Genomic DNA, 14889 nt, shown 5'->3' with positions numbered 1-14889 from the left:
TTTGTCTTTAACTTGATTTCAATGACATAATAAAAATTTTAAAACCACTTGTTGATAAATGTTTTTGCTTTTGCAGTTAATAACTTCTTAAAAATTGTGCATAAACCACGTTTGTTAATTCATTTATTTTATAAATAGGATCTCTAATTACTTTTGTAAAGTAATGCATTTTTCTTTTTCTTTTTTTTTTTTTAAACGTTTATTCATCTTTGAGAGACAGAGAGAGACAGAGCATGAGCGGGGAAGGGGCAGAGAGAGGGAGACACAGAATCCAAAGCAGGCTCCAGGCTCCAGGCTCGGAGCTGTCAGCACAGAGTCCAAAGTGGGGCTCGAATTTATGAACTGTGAGATTACGACTTGAGAGGAAGTCAGACGCTCAACCAACTGAGCCACGCAGGCACCCCATTTTTCATTTTTTTTAAAGCTTGTCAGTCTATTTTTCTTTTCTTTTTCAAAAGAACTACATCCTTGGTGAAACCCTCAACCCTCACATCCAATAATACTTAACTGCTTCAGCCTAATAGAAAGGATAGTCTACAAAACAAATATGCTACTTCTTCCAAGCAAAGGGAGAAAACAACTTATCTGTGGTATTCTCAATTTTAGGTAAATGAAATGATGGAAAAAACAAATGAACAAATTTTCATATTGAGGATTATGCTTCTGATCTTTGAGTTTAGGTTTTTAATTTACACAACTTAGGTGGTTAGGAGATTCTAAACAATAGGTTACATTTTTTTCCAGGTTGGTAAGATCTGAGACTACCTGCTGGAATCAAATAGTATTTCTCTCTGTGGGAATGCAACTTCAAACAGGATTCCCACAGATCAGCCATATATGAGCTCAAAATTTGTAAGAAAATGAGCCATCATAAATAAGGGTTAGCAAAACAAAACAAAATAATAGATTTAGATCCAGAAAGCATTCGAATATTAAAATTTTAAGTTATAAAAATATTTTGTTCCATAAGGGAGTCTGTTGATTCCAGAAGAGGTGGATATGAGGCAGTAAGTATTGGCAGAGGTTACAAATACTGAAGTGCATTGGCTCAATAAAGAGTGGAGGGTTTTTTTGTTTGTTTGTTTGTTTGTTTTTTGTTGTTTTAGCATAACTAGGATGATCTAGTACAAAGCCAACACATATTCCAAAATCCTATTCCTACAAGATTACAAAGCAATTAGAAGTAGGAAAACAGAATTTTAAGCATAATCAACACAAAGAAGTGAATAAAAGGAAAGAAAACCATTATATCTTAAACATTTGTTTCATAAATGTGGGACAAATGTAAAAGCTAAGATTAAGATAAATTTCAACTCAAATATATAAGTAATTATATTAGGTGTAGAGGGACTAAGTACTGTAATTAAAAACCAAAGGTAAAGATTAATTAAAAGAAAGACAAATATTATCATGCAATACACCTGCACATTTTTTATCTAAAACTGACATATCTAAAATATGGTACAAAATGAAAGTAAAAGACTTCAAAAATATATAATAAAAATGAAAATTCTAAAAACTTGTTTTAACTAGATTAATATCAGACAAAGTAGACTTCAAGATAAGCATAAGTTATCTATTACTGCATAGAAAAGCACTCCAAAATTTAGTGGCTTAAACCAATAACCATTTATTTGGTTGGGAGCCCAGAGACCTTTTTGGGTTTATATTAATCTCAAATCTTTTTAACTAATCTGGTAGTCTTTTATTGATACAGCTATCTTAAAAACTGTGGGCTTTCTTTCTTTTCTTTTTACAGGATTACTTTTTAGGCAGTTTCCTCACAGAGAAAATATTCTTCATTAATATTTAAAAGTGCATTAGGGATACACTTAAGAGGTATCAGCTAGTTGGTTAAGTAAAATTTCCATTGCTGTGTGGTTACCAGTGGCAGGTATGAGGATTGACTGTGGCCTTGGTGAAGTTCAGTGAGGAGTTTGCTAAGGAAGTTCCCCTGGTGCTCTTGAAATAGTCCAGCAGTGTGAAATTACCCATTTCTCTAATTGTTTTCAAGTGAATAAGTAGAGTTTATTGTGTTTCATAGTAAACTAGATTTGGCAGTTATAAGTACATAATTTGGAGTCAGATCTAGCATTGAATCCTAGTTTTCTTTATTCTTTTTTTTATTGTGGTAAAAAGCATATGCCATTAAATTTACTATCCTAACCATTTTTAAACATACAGTTTGGCAGTATTGAGTATATTCACATTGTTGTTCAATAGTTCTCTAGAACCTTTGTATACTGAAAACCAAAACCCTATGCCCTTTAAACACTAATTTCCTCTGCCCATCCCAGGCCTTGGTGAACACCTTTCTACATTCAGTTGCTATGATTTTTACTACTTTAGGTAATTCATATGAGTGGAATCATACAGTATTTGAACTTCTCTGACTGCTTTATTATACTTAGCATAATGTCCTCAAGTTTCATCCATGTCGTAGCATGTGACAGGACATTTTTCCTTTTTAATGCTGTGTAGTATTCCATTGCATGTATATACTACGTTTTTTTTACCCAGTCCTCTGTTCATGGACATTTGGGTTTCTTCTACCTTTAGTCTATGGTGAATAATGCTGGAGGGAACATGAATGTGTAAATATCTCTTTGAGACCTTGCTTTGGATTTTTTTTTTTTTTTTTGGCATGTATCCAGAACCTGGATTGTTAAAACATATGTTAATTCTATGGTTAATCTATGAGGAACTGCCATACTGTTTTCTATTATTAATATTTACACTATTAAATAATTTTAAAATTGTTTTTTGTTGAGTTATAGGAATTCTTTGTATATTCTAGATACTAACTTCTTATCAGACATGTGGTTTGCAAATGCTTTCTCCCATTCTGAAGGTTGCCTTTTCACTCCGTTGATTGTTTTCTTTGAGGCACAAAAGCTAAGTTTAATGTAATCCCATTTGTTTATTTTTACTTTTGTTGCCTCTGCTTGTGGTGTGAGATCTAAGAAATCATTGTCAAATCCAATGTCCTGAAGATTTCTCCTGTGCTTTTTTTCTAGGAGTTTTATAATTTTAGGTCTTACATTTACATCTGTAATTAATTTCAGTTAACTTTTATATATGATTTAAAGTGAGGATCCAACTTCATTCTTTTGCATGTAGATATACAGTTTTTCCAGTGACATTTGTGAAAGACATTGACCCATTTTCCACTCTGTATCTTGGCACCCATGTTAAAAATCATTTGGTCATATACTCAGAGCTTTGTTTTTGGGTGCTCTAGTCTATTCCATTGATCCACATATATGTCTTTATGCCAGTACCATATAGTGTTGGTTACTTTTGCTTTGTAGTATGCTTTGAAATTAGGAGGTGAGACATTCTGGCATTCCTCTTTTAGGATGTATTTTCTATTTCTTCAAAATAGGCCATTGGGATTTTGATAGGGATTGCATTGAATCTGTAGATAGCTTTGGCTAATTTGGGTATTTTAACGCTATGAAGTCTTCCAACTCACAAACATGAGATAGCTTTCCATTTGTTTGTATATTCTTTGATTTCTTTTACCAGTGTATTTAGTTTTCATTGTGCAAATACTTCACTTCATTGGTTAAATCTGTTATTAAGTATCTCTTCCTTTTTGATGCTATAGTAAAAGGGAACATTTTCTTGATTCCTTTTTGTGATTGGTCATGGTAGTATATTGGAACAACTGATTTTTGTGTGCTGATTTTATATCCTATAACTGCTGAAATTGTTTCCTAGCTTTAACAAAAAAAAATTTTTGGTAGAATCTATAGGGTTTTCTATGTATAAAATCATATTGGTGAACAGAGATAATTTTACTTATTTGTTTCTAATTTGAATACCTTTTTTTCTTTGACTTCTCTGATTGCTATAGTTAGGACCTCTAATACTATGTTGAATAGTGTGGTGAGGGTGTGCATGGTTGACTTGTTCCTGCTTTTAGAAAAAAAGCTGTCAGTCTTTCACTGTTGAGAGTGGTATTAGCTGTGATCATATATGGCTTTTATTATATTGAAATACTTTCCTTATATTATTAGTTTGTTGGCTGTTTTTGTCATGAAATAGTGCTGAATTTTGACACTATTTTTGGCATCAGTTGAAATGATCATGTGGGTTTTTTTGTCCTTCATTTTGTTAATGTGTAGTATTACATTGATTTTTTGATGTGTTGAACCATTCTTACATTCCAGGTATAAACCTCACTTGGTAATAGTGAATGATCCTTTTATTAGCTGTTGAATTCATTTTGATGAAAGAATACCATTTTGATGGTATTTTACTAATGATTTTTGCTTCAATATTCACCAAAGATATTGGTTTCTATTTTTCTTTCCTTGCAGTGTCTTTATCTGGCTTCGGTATCGGGATAATGCTGACCTCACAGAATGAGTTTGGAAGTTTTCTTGCCTCTGTAATTCTTAGAAAGAGCTTGAGGAGGATTAGCGTTAATTTTTCTTTAAATGTTTGGTAGAATTCTCTAGTGAATTCATTTGGTCCTGAGCTTTGTTTTGAGAATTTTTTGTGGATTTTCCAGTTTCCCTTCTATTGATTTATAGTTTCATTTTATTGTGGTCAGAGAGCATACTTGGTATTGTTTCTGTCTTCTTAAATTTGTTAAGCCTTGTTTTGTGGCCTAACATGTAGTCTATTTTGCAAATTGTTCAATGTGTCCTTTAGAAGAATGTATATGCTACTGTTAAGTGTTCTGTATATGTCTTTTAGGTCAACTGGTTTATAAAAAGTCTTCTTTTTCCTTATTGATTTGTCTGGTTGTTCTAGCTATAACTTGATCATGATGGATGATATTTTAATTTGCTGCTGAATTTGGTTTGCTAGTCTTTTATTGACAATTTTCCATCAATGTTCATCGGGAATATTGGCCTGTACTTTTCTTTCTTGTAGCATCTTTTTCTGGCTTTGCTATCAGGATAATGCTGGCTTCATAAAATGACTTTGGGCGTATTCCAACATCTTTGATTTTTTTTTTGTTTGTTTTTTGGCAGATTTTGAGAAGAATTGGTGTTACTTATTTAACTATTTGGTAAAATTCACCAGTGAGGTCCTCTAGTCCTGAGCTTTTCTTCATTGGGACATTAAAAAAAATATTAATTCAATTTCCTTCCTAGTAATTGCTCTATTCATTTATTTTATTTCTTCTTGATTAAGTCTTGGTGGGTTGTATTTTTTTTATTGAAGTATAGTTGACATACAATGCTATGTTAGTTTCAGATATATAACATAGGTATTGGACAATTTTATATATTACACAGTACTCACTACGTTAAGTGTAGTTACCGTCTGTCACCATACCAAGCTATTATAGTACTATTGACTATATTCTCTATGTTGTGTTTTCATCCCCATAACTTATTTTATAAATGGAATTTTATACCTCTTAATCTGCTGCTTATACTCTGCCCATCTACTTGACCCTCCTCCTTTTTTTTTCAGTTTTGTTCTCTGTATTTATGAGTCTATTTATGTTTTTGTTTATTTGTTCATTTATTTTTTATTTTTGATTCCTCATATGAATGAAATCATGTAGTATTTGTCTTTCTCTGTCTGACTTATTTCACTTAGTATTATATCCTGTGGGTCTACCCATGTTGTCATGAATAGCAAGATTTCATTGTTGTTGTTGTTTTAATGACTGAATAATATTCCATTGTTTATATATACCACATCTTCTTTATCCATTCATCTTTCAATGGACATTTGGGTTGCTTCCATATTTTAGCTATTGTAAATAATGCTGCAATGAACATAAGAGTGCGTATGTGTTTTCAAATTAGTGATTTCATTTTTTTCTGGCTAAATAATCAGCAGTGGAATTACTAGATTATAATTGGTATTTCTGTTTATAATTTTTTGAGAAACATCTGTACTGTTTTGCAGAGTGGCTGCATCAATTTACATCTTTTCAGGTTCTTTGCTGTTTTTAAATCAGATTATTTGTTTTTTGATGTTGAGGTATGTGATTTCTTTATATATTTTGGATATTAACCCCTTATTGGATATATCATTTGCAAATATCTTTTATATTTTTGTAGGTTGCCTCTTCATTTTGGTAATGGTTTCCTTTGTTACCTTCATATTTTGATATGATCCAAAAAACTGTATTTTTGCTTTTGTTTCACTTTCCTGGGAGACATATTTAGAAATATGTTGCTAAGGTTGATATCCAGAGATTACTGCCTATATTTGTTTTCCAGGAGTTTTATAATTTCATGCCTTACATTTAAGTCTTTAATATTTTTGAATTTATTTTTGTATATTTTTATTTATGTATATGGTGTAAGAAAGTGGCCTAGTTTCTTTCTTTTTTAAAAACAAATGTTTATTTATTTTGAGAATGTGAGCATGAGCAGGGAAGGGGCAAGCAAGGGAGAGAGAGAATCCCAAGCAGGCTCCATGCTGTCAGCACTGAGCCCAATCTCAGCCCAATCTCACAAACCGTGAAATCATGTCCTGAGCTAAGATTAAGAGTTGTATGCTTAACCAACTTCGCTACCCAGGCACCCCAAAAGTGGTCTAGTTTCATTCCTTTGTCATGTAGCTGTCTAGTTTTAGACATTATTGACTGAGGAAACTGCTTTTTCCCTGTTGCATATTCTTGCCTTTTGTGTTGTAGATTAATTGACCGTATAATTATGGGTTTATTTCTGGGTTTTCTTTTCTGTTCCATTGATCTATGGGTCTGTTTTTGTTCCAGTACCATACTGTTTTGATTACTATAGCTTTGTAGTATAGCTTTAAATCTGGGGTTGTGATACATCCATCTTTGTTCTTTTTTCTCAAGATTGCTTTGGCTGTTTGGAGTGTTTTGTGGTTCCAGACACATATTATTTGTTCTAGTACTGTAAAAAAATATTATTGGTAATTTGATAGGGATTCCATTGAATCTGTAGGTTGTTTTGGGTAGTATGGACATTTCAACAATATTAATTCTTCTAGTCCAAGAGCATGGTATGGTATATCTTTCTATTTATTTGTGTCATCTTCAATATCTTCATCAGTGTCTTATAGTTTTCAGAGTGCAGGTCTTTCTCTTATCCTTAAGTAGTTTGTTATTCTTTCCCCAAGTTTTAATTTAAATTGCAGTTAGTTAACTTATCAGTGTAATATTAGTTTCAAGTGTAGAATTCAGTGATTCATTACTTACATACGACACTCAGTGCTCATCACAACCAGTGCCCTCCTTTATGCACATCACCAGTTTAACCCATCCCCACACCAACCTCCCCTCCAGCAACCCTAGTTTGTTATCTGTACTTAAGAGTCTGTTTTATGGTTTGTCTTTCTCTTTTTTCCTATGTTTATTTGTTTTGTTTGTTAAATTCCATGTGAGTGAAGTCATAAGGTATTTGTCATTCTCTGACTTATTTAGCTTAGCACAATACATTTTAGCTCCATCCATGTCATTGCAAATTAATTATTTGCATAAAATAAATAAATAATGATATTTTATGGCTGAGTAATATTCCATTATATATCTGTACCACATCTTCTTTATCCATTCATCAGTCAGTGGACATTTGGGCTCTTTCCATAATTTGGCTATTGTTGATAATTCTGCTATAAAGATCAGGATGCTTGTGTCCCTTCAAATAAGTATTTTTGTATCCTTTGGTTAAATACCTAGTAGTGCAATTGCTGGATTGTAGGGTAGTACTATTTTTAACTTTTTGAGGAATCTATTACTGTTTTCCAGAGTGGCTGCATGAGTTTGCATTCCCACCAACATTGCAAGAGGGTTCCCCTTTCTCCACATCCTCACCAATATCTGTTGTTTCTTATGTTATTAACTTTAGCCACTCTGACAGATGTGAGATGGTATCTCATCGTGGTTTTGATATGTATTTCCATGATGATGAGCAATGTTGAGCATCATTCATGTGGCTGTTAGCCATCTGTATGTCTTCTTTGGAAAATGTCTATTCATGTCCTCTACTCATTTCTTAACTGGGTTGTTTCTTGGGTGTCGAATTTGATAAGTTCTTATAGACTTTGGAGACTAACCCTTTATCATATATGTCATTTGCACATATCTTCTCCCATTCTCTAGGTTGCCTTTTAATTTTGTTGATGGTTTCCTTCACTGTTCAGAACCTTTTTATCTTAATGAAGTCTCAGTAGTTCATTTTTGCTTTTGTTTCCCTTGCTTCTGGAGACATATCTGGTAAGAAGTTGCTGTGGCTGATGTCAAAGAGGTTGCTGCCTGTGTTCTCTAGGATTTTGATGATTTCCTGTCTCACATTTAGGTCTTTCATCCATTGTGAATTTATTTGTCTGTATGGTATAAGAAAATGGTCTAGTTTAATTCTTCTGCATGTCATTGTCCAGTTTTCCCAACACCATTTGTTGAAGAGGCTGTCTTTTTTTCTGCTGTGTAGAAGATGAGTTGACAATATAGTTGTAGGTCCATTTCTGGGTTTTCTATTCTGTTCCTTTGATCTCTCTGTCTGTTTTTGTGTCAGTGCCATACTGTATTGATCATGTATTTTTGTAATATAAATTGTAATATAAGTAATGTAAGTTGAAGTCTGGAATTGTGATGCCTCCAGCTTTGCTTTTCTTTTTCAAGATTGCTTTATGGTTCCATACAAACTTTAGGATTATTTGTTTTAGCTCTGTGAAAAATGCTGTTGCTTTTTCATAGGGATTACAATAAATGGGTAGATTGCTTTGTGTGGTATAGACATCTAACGATGTTAACTCTTCATCTTTCCTATTTTGAATGACAGTCTTGCTGGATAAAGTATTCTTGGCTGCATATTTTTCCCATTCAGGATGTTGAATATATCATGCTACTCCCTTCTGGCCTGCCACATTTCTCTGGGGAGATCAGGTACTAACCTTATTTGTCTTCCCTTATAAGTTAGTGACTTCTTTTGTCTTTCTGATTTTAGGAATTTTTTCCTTTTCTCTATGTTTTGCAAATGTAACTATGATGTCTTAGTGTTGGCGTGCTTTTATTGATTTGTATGGGAGTTCTCCTGGATTTGAATGTCTGTTTTCTTTCCCAGATTAGGGGTGTTTTCAGCTGTAATTTCTTCAAATACCCCTCTGTCCCCTTTTCTGTGTCTTCATCTTCTGAGACACTTATAATAGGAATGTTATTATGCTTTATGTAGTTACTGTATTCCCTAAATCTGTATTTGTGATCTAATATTTTTCTTTCCCTTTTCATTTCAGCTTCATTATTTTCCATAATTTTGTCTTTATATCACTTATTCATTCATCTGCTTCTTCCATCCTTATGGTCTTTACTTCCTGGAAGTTCTGAATCTTGGTTATTGCACTTCTCTTTTTGGCTTACTTTTTAGGTCTTTTATCTCTGTGGTAAGGGATTACCTGGTGTCTTCTATGTTTTTATCAAGCCCAGCTAGTATCCTTATGATTGTTGCTTTAGATTTTCCATATGGCATTTTACTTATGTTTGTTTTGAGTAGATCCCTGGCTGTGACCTTTTCTTTCATTTGGGATGAATTCCTCCATCTTGGCATTTTGTCTAGGTCTCTATCTTCTTTTGTGTGTTAGGAAAGTGTGTTATTTTTCCTGCTCCTGAGAGTAATGGCTATATTAGGAAGGGGTTCTATACTGTTGGGGGCCTGGCACTTCAAGAATTGTCTGTGGTATGTGCTGTGTGCACTCTGTTGCTATGTTTTGCCTGCTCTTTCCCTCAAGTGAGTCCTCTGCAGAGTTTCTCCTTGCCTGCAGTGGGAGTATTTGGACCTTGTTTACTGTGTGGCAAGTTTAACTAGGTGTGCTCTGGTCTGCTTGTTTAAAGAGACTTGATGCTATTTGCATTAGAGCTGAACCTTTGCATAACTCATGGTGCACTGGGTGGTGTTTGTGCTGGCCTTCTGGGAGAGGGGACTGCTGCTCTGATTCTCAGGCACATTTGCCCAAGAAAAACAGCATCAGTAGAGTTCAGGGGGCTGGGGCTTGGTGTAAGTAGTTTAGGCCACCACTTTTGGCACAGTGCTTATTACTGAAGTTAGTTTATGCTAAGGTGTGGGGAAGGCAAATGGCTCCACCCAGCTTCCTTGTTTCCAGAGAGGGAAGTTAGTGCCTGCTGCTTTCTGGGAAACCTTTCCAGAAGAGTGAATAACCTCTTTTGGTGTATCCCAGGCATGCTTCAGATTGTTGCCTTTACACTGTCTGTGTCCAGGCTGCCTGCCTGCCTGGCAGTGCAGTACACCGTGGGATCTATTGAAGGCAGGCTGGCTGAGTTTTAAAACTGCACACTTTAGGGGCTTAGTATTGTGGGGACATGTACTGGTTCTCTGGGGGAGGGTCTCACCATGCTGGGACTGATGCAGGTTTGATACAGAATGGAAGTTGCACCAAAGCTCATGAGTGTTGAGTTTGGAGTAAAACACATCAAAGAGCCAGTGTCCAGGTTAGCTGCCTTCAGCAGGTGTCTCTGCATCCCTACTGAGGGGTGAAGGAGGGAAATGTTGCCTGCTGACTCTTTTGTCCCCAGAGAGACAGTGCCACCTCTCCCATATGTACTCCAACAAGGGGAAACTGTCTCTCACAGGGGGACAGGGGATCTGTCTGTCCCAGGGGATCCTCACATTGCACTATCTGTCCCTCTTCTATCTGCCTTTGTTCTCCATATGAGCAGTGCAGCACTCTCAGGGCTCCACACTGGCCATTCTGTGGACCTCTAAAACTCTAGTCTTTGAGCCCTGTTGGGTGTAAAAACATAAAAATCAGTCCCTCTTGTTTTCCCACTCAGTGGCTTTGGAGAAATGTTTTCCTTGTGCAACCCCCTATGCACTCCTCTCTCGCTCTCTCTCTTCTTCTCTCTCTCTCTTTCTCTTTCTAAATCTCACCTCTCTCTGTGATCAGGGATCCCTCCCCTGCACAGAACTCATGATCTGTTTTCCCTCAAACTAATACGCTGTTAGTCTATTTGGTAGATCTTTAAGGTTTTCTCCAGAGATTATCATGTCTTCTGCAAATAGTGACAGTCTTACTTCTTCTTTACCAATTTGGATGCCTTTTATTTCTTTTTTTTAATCTGATTGCTGTGGCTAGGACCTCCAGTGCTCTATTTATTAAAAGTGGCAAGAATGGACGTCTTTGTCTTGTTTCTGATGTTAGAAAAAATCTTTCAGTTTTTCATCGAGTCTGACAATAGCCGTGAGTTTTCTTATTTGGTCTTTATTATGTTGAGGTATGTTCCTTCTAATCCCACTTTTCTGAGAGTTTCTGTCATTAATGTTGAATTTTGTCATGTGCTTTTTCTTCATCTATTAGAATATTGTATGGTTTTTATCTTTCATTTTGTTAATGTAGTGTGTCATGCTGATTGATTTGATTTGTAGATCAACCACCCTTTTACCACTGTAATAAATCCCATTTAATTATGGTGAGTGATCCTTCTAATGTATTCTTGAATTCAGTTTGCTAATATTTGTTGAAGATTTTTGCATCTAAATTCATCAGGGATATTGACCTGTAGTTTTTTATTTTTGTAATGTCTTTTGCTGGTTTTGATAGTAGGATAATGCCAGCCTTGAAGAATGAATTTAGAAGTATCCTTTTTCTTTTAGTTTTTAGAATAGTTTGAGAATAGTTTGAGAAGAAAATCTTTCAGTATTTGATAGAATTCACCTGTGAAGCCATCTGGTCTTTGACTTTTGTATGCTGGAAGTTTTGATTATTGAATCAACTTCATTACCAGCAATTGGTTTATTCAGATTTTTTTATTTCTTCCTAATTCAGTTTTGGAAGATTGTATGCTTCTAGTTATTTATCCAGTTTTTCTAGGTTGTCAGATTTGTTGGCACATAACTTTGTAGTAGTCACTTATAATCCTATGTATTTCTATGGTGTAAGTTATTTCTCTTTATTACTGATTTTGTTTGAGTCCTCTCTCTTTTTTTCTTAATGAGTCTGACTAAAGGTTTATCAATTTTGTTTATCTTTTTAGGCTCTTTGTTTCATTGATCTTTTTATTTAAGTGTTTATTTCATTTATTTATGTTCTGATCTTTATTATTACCTTACTTAACCTAGTTTTGGGCTTTGTTCTTTTTTCTTTAGGTGTAAGGATAGATTGTTTATTTGACATTTTTCTTGTGTCTTGAGGTATGACTGCATTACTATAAACTTCATTCTTTTATGGCTCTTGACTGTGCATGAAAAATTTTGAATCACTGGGTTTCCATTTTCATTTGTCTCCAGGTATTTTTAAAAATTTCCTCTTTGTTGGGGCACCTGAGTGCCTCAGTTGGTTAACTATCTGACTCTTGATTTCAGTTCAGGTCATAATCTTGTGGTTCCTGAGTTTGAGCCCTGTGTTGGGCTCCAGGCTCACAGTGTGGAGCCTGCTTTGGATTCTCTCTCTCCATCTCTCTCATCCCCTTTCCCTACTTGTGTGCTCTTTCTCTCTCTGTCTCTCCAAATGAATAGACAAACCTAAGAAAATTTTCTATTTGTTTTCTTCATTGAAACATTTGGTACTTCCTAGAAATTTAGTAAGCCTCTATGCCTTTGTGTTTTTCCAGTTTTTTCTTGTAATTGATTTCCACTTTTATGCCATCGTGATCATAAATGACACTTTATGTATAATTTTAGTCTTCTTAAATTTATTAATACTTGGTTTTTTTCCTAACATGTGATTTATCCTGGAGAATTTTCCATGTGCTCTTGAAAAGTATGTATTTGCTGGTTTCGGATTAAATATTCTGTATGTATCTGTTAATGTCTATGTGTAGGTTATATGGTCAAACATGTCATTCAAAGTCACTATTCCCTTATTGATTTTCTACCTGGATGATCTATCCATTGATGTAAGTGGGGTGTTCAAGAATCCTGTTATTATTGTATTACTGTAAAATTCTCCCCTTGTGTCTGTTAATACCTGCTTTATATATTTAGGTGCTCCCATTTTGAGTGCACAGATATTTACAATTATTATGTCCTTCTATTGGATTGAACCCTTTATCATTATGTAACACTCTTCTTTGTGTCTTGTTAGTCTTTGTTTTAATGTCTGTTTTGTCTGATATAAGTATTGTGACCCTGGCTTTTTCTTCACTTCCATCTGCATAGAATATCATTTTCATCCCTTCACTTTCAGTCTGTATGTGTTTTCAAGTCTAACACAAGTCTTTTCTAGGCAACCTATAAAAAAAACCCTGTCAACCAAGAATATTATGACTGGACAAGCTGTCCTTGTCCTTCAGAAATGAAGCAGTGATAAAAACTTTCTTAAACAAACAAAAGCTGAGTGTATCATGACTAGACCTGACATACAAGAAATGATAAAGAGTTCTTTGAGTATCATTGGAAACACACTAATTAGTGTAGCATTATAAAAACATATGAAGGTAGTATATAAAAATATCTGGTAATGATAAATATATACTCAAAGTCAGATTTCCCAATGGTGATGTGTAATCACTAACAGTTTAGTTTAAAAATGAAAAACAAACATATCAGAAATAACTATCACAAAAATGCTTTTATTGGATACATAATATTAAAAATGTGTAAAGTGTAACATCAACAGCCTAAACTTTAAAGGAGAAAAGTAAAAGTATAAAGTTTAGGGATTTTATGAAAATCAAATTGTTATCAGTTTAAAATAGGATGTTAAAATTTTTACATACTTTATGTAAACTTCATGGTAACTGCAAGGGGAAAACATGTAGTAGTTACACAAAAGAACATGACAAAGAGGTCAAAGCATACTGATACCAAAAGTTATCAAATTAGAAAAGAAGACAGGAGAATAAGAAGCAAGGAACAGTGTATTTATAAAATAGCCAGAATGCCATTAATAAGAGACCAGTAGTAAGTCCTTACCTATCAATAATTACCTTAAATGTAAGTAGATTAAATTCTCCAATCAAAAGACATAGAATGCCCGAATGGATTTAAAAAAAAAAATCCAAGGATATTCTGCATACAAGTAACTTGCTTTAGCTTTAAACACATAGACCTACTGAAAAGATAGAAAAAGAAATTTGAAGTTAATGGTAACCCAAACACAAGCAGTGTTATCAACATTATATCCGACAAAATAGAATTTAAACTAAAAATGGTAAAAATAGACAAAGAAGTTCATTATATAATAATAAAGGAGCCTATCTTCATTTTGTTCATGCATTGTTTTCTTAATTTTAATTGTCTCTATGTTCTTGTGGTTTACTAAGCTTCTTTAAGGTGATTACTCTAAATTCTCTGACAGTTTATAGGTCTCTATTTCATTGTGGTCAGTAATTGGAGCTCTATTAGTTTCCTTTGGTGGTGTCAAGTTTTCCTGATTTTTCATGATCCTTGATTCCTTATGTCAGTATCTGCCAATTTAAATAAGTGGTATTATATTCTAGATTTTACAGGTTTGGTTTGGCAGAGATAGTAATTCACCATTCAGCTTAAATTGAACTCTGGGTGTGTCAGCTGGTATCATCCTTGGTCAGGTGGTGTTTGCTATCAGTGTCAGTTTTGGGGTGAGACTACTGATTGAGCTCTGAGGTTGAGGATAGGTGCTGCTGGATAGGAATACTGGCTTAGTTCCTTGACCAAGTGAGGCTGTAGGATAGGTTCTGCAGTTGCCTGGATTATCTACTCCTGAAATCTAAGACTTCAGGACTAGGTCCATACTCAGCAGTAGGCAGTGTTATGAATTACATTCTTGTCCTGGTGTGGCAGCAGAACAAGCCCCATGGCTTCCACGGCTAATGTTTGTGGACCCAAGTTAGGCAGCACTACACGCTGAATTCTCTGGCCAGATGGGACTATTTGTTTTGCTCTGCAGATGTGGAAGGCCACAGACTATGTTTTCTGTTTAAGTGCTACTGTAAGCAGGGCTGTAGGATGTACTATGTAGCATCCTACATGCTCTGGTAGGTTCCTGGGAGGGTGGGATAAAGTTGTATTC

The 14889-nt window shown here is 34.6% G+C and overlaps 1 protein-coding gene across 2 annotated transcripts in view; it reads left to right on the top strand.

The window, feature by feature from the left end:
• The window catches only part of LOC101097969 (disintegrin and metalloproteinase domain-containing protein 5-like), a 128542-nt gene that overhangs the window by 20818 nt on the left and 92835 nt on the right, over window positions 1-14889 (top strand). The gene's annotated exons all lie outside the window — the stretch shown is intronic.

This window comes from Felis catus, chromosome B1, assembly GCF_018350175.1.
Source record: "Felis catus isolate Fca126 chromosome B1, F.catus_Fca126_mat1.0, whole genome shotgun sequence".
NCBI lineage: Eukaryota > Metazoa > Chordata > Mammalia > Carnivora > Felidae > Felis > Felis catus.
This window is presented reverse-complemented; position numbering and strand designations above follow the sequence as displayed.